A 2272-nucleotide genomic window follows, 5' to 3' on the forward strand; every position below is an offset into this window, starting at 1 on the left:
AAAAAATATTCCTTTCCCAGCTGTATTAAGGTATACTTGACAAAGAAAAATGGTAACTATTTAAAGTGTACAAGCTGATATTTTGATACCATATACATTGTGAAATAATCACTGCAATCAACCTAATTAACATATTGATCACTTCACATGGTTACCATTTTCTTTTCTTTCTTTATGTACCTTTTTCTTTCTTTCTTTCTTTTTTTTTTTTTTTTTTTTTGGTGGTGAGAGCACTTAAGATCTACCCTTTTAGCAAATGTCAAGTATAGGATATAGCACTGTTACCTAGAGTCACATTGCTGTATATTAGATCTCCAGAACTTATTCACTCTCTACAACTGAAATTTTGTACACCTGATCAACATGTCTTTATTCCCTCTGCTACCCCCAGGCCCTGGCAACCACCATTCTACTCTTTGCTTCTATGAGTTTGACTAGTTTAGACTTCACATAAAAGTGAGATGGTGCAATATTTGGCTTTCTTTTTTTGGTTTATTTCACTTAGCATAATGTCTTCCAGGTCTATCCATGTCACAGATGTTAGGATTCCTTCTTTTTTTAAGGCTGAATAATATTCCTCTGTGTGTGTGTGTGTGTGTGTGTGTGTGTGTGTGTGTGTGTGTGTGATCTTTCTTAATCCATTCATCTGTTGATGAATATTTAGATTGTTTCCATATCTTAGCTATTGTGAATAATACTCACCTGAACATGGATGTGCAAATATCTCTTTGAGATACTGATTTCATTTCATTTGGATAAGGGAGGAGTTTGAAAAGATTAACTTAGGTCATTTATTATTTTTTTTTCACATGCATTTTTAAAAAATTAATTCTTATTGGAGTATAGGTGTTTTACAATGTTGTATTAGTTTCTGCTGTACAGCAAAGTGAATCAGCTATACATATACATATACATATATCCCCTCTTTTTTGGATTCCTTTCCCATTCAGGTCACCACAGAGCACTGAGTAGAGTTCCCTGTGCTATACAGTAGGTTCTCATTAATTATCTTTTTTTTTTTTTTTTTGAGGTACGCGGGCCTCTCACTCTTGTGGCCTCTCCCGTTGCGGAGCACAGGCTCCGGACGCGCAGGCTCAGCGGCCATGGCTCACGGGCCCAGCCTCTCCGCGGCATGTGGGACCTTCCTGGACCGGGGCACGAACCCGTGTCCCCTGCATCGGCAGGTGGACTCTCAACCACTGCGCCACCAGGGAAGCCCAATTATCTATTTTATCCATAGTAGTGCATATATGTCAATCCCAATCTCCCAGTTCATTCCACCCCCATCACCCCCCGTATCCGTTCTCTACATCTGTGTCTCTATTTCTGCTTTGCAAATAAGTTCATCTGTATCATTTTTCTAGATTCCACATATAAGTGATATTATATGATATTTGTTTTTCTCTTTCTGACATACTTCACTCTCTATGACAGTCTCTCTAGGTCCATCCAGATCTCTGCAAATTTCATTCCTTTTTATGGCTGAGTAATATTCCATTGTGTATAGGTACCACATCTTCTCTATCCATTCTTCTGTTGATGGACATTTAGTTTGCTTCCATGTCCTGACTATTGTAAGTAGTGCTGCAATGAACATTGGGGTGCATGTATGCTTTAGAATTATGGTTTTCTCCAGGTATATACCCAGGAGTGGGATTGCTGGGTCATATGGTAGTTCTATTTTTAGTTTTTTAAGGAACCTCCATAATGTTCTCCGTAGTGGCTGTATCAGTTTACATTCCCACCGACAGTGTATTTATTTAAAAAAATTTTTTTAACATTTATTTATTTGTTTGTTTATTTAGGCTGAGCTGGGTCTTAGTTGCAGCATGTGGGATCTTCATTGTGGCATGCAGGATCTTTAGTTGCAGCATGCGTGTGGGATCTAGTTCCCTGACCAGGGATCGAACCTGGGACCCCTACATTGGGAGTGCAGAGTCTTACCCACTGGACTACCAGGGAAGTCCCCAACAATGTACTTAAACATGACCACATAACCTCTATGAGATAGGGTTTAATCCTAAGACTCTGGCTTTCTAATGAGCGTCCTTAACCACTAAATGGCACTACCTCCTCACAGACTCTAACAACCTATATTTCTCTTTTTTACTGAAGCAAGGCTTTGCAAAGATCCTTCGTGGATTCCAGCAAGACCCCAAAAATGGCTCTTTCATATGAGTACAACACCTATTACTTCTGATCAATTGTTGAGTTCATACATGTCTGCCCTTAAAACAGTCAGCTCTTCAGTGGCAAGAGTGTAATTTATCTT

General features: G+C 39.0%; 1 non-coding gene across 1 annotated transcript; it reads right to left on the minus strand.

The window, feature by feature from the left end:
- Positions 1 to 1889: 1889 nt before the first annotated feature.
- Positions 1890 to 1962, minus strand: TRNAG-CCC (transfer RNA glycine (anticodon CCC)). The gene has a single exon. It is a non-coding gene; the product is annotated as a tRNA-Gly (tRNA).
- Positions 1963 to 2272: the final 310 nt, after the last annotated feature.

The sequence above is a fragment of the Orcinus orca genome, chromosome 10, assembly GCF_937001465.1.
Source record: "Orcinus orca chromosome 10, mOrcOrc1.1, whole genome shotgun sequence".
NCBI lineage: Eukaryota > Metazoa > Chordata > Mammalia > Artiodactyla > Delphinidae > Orcinus > Orcinus orca.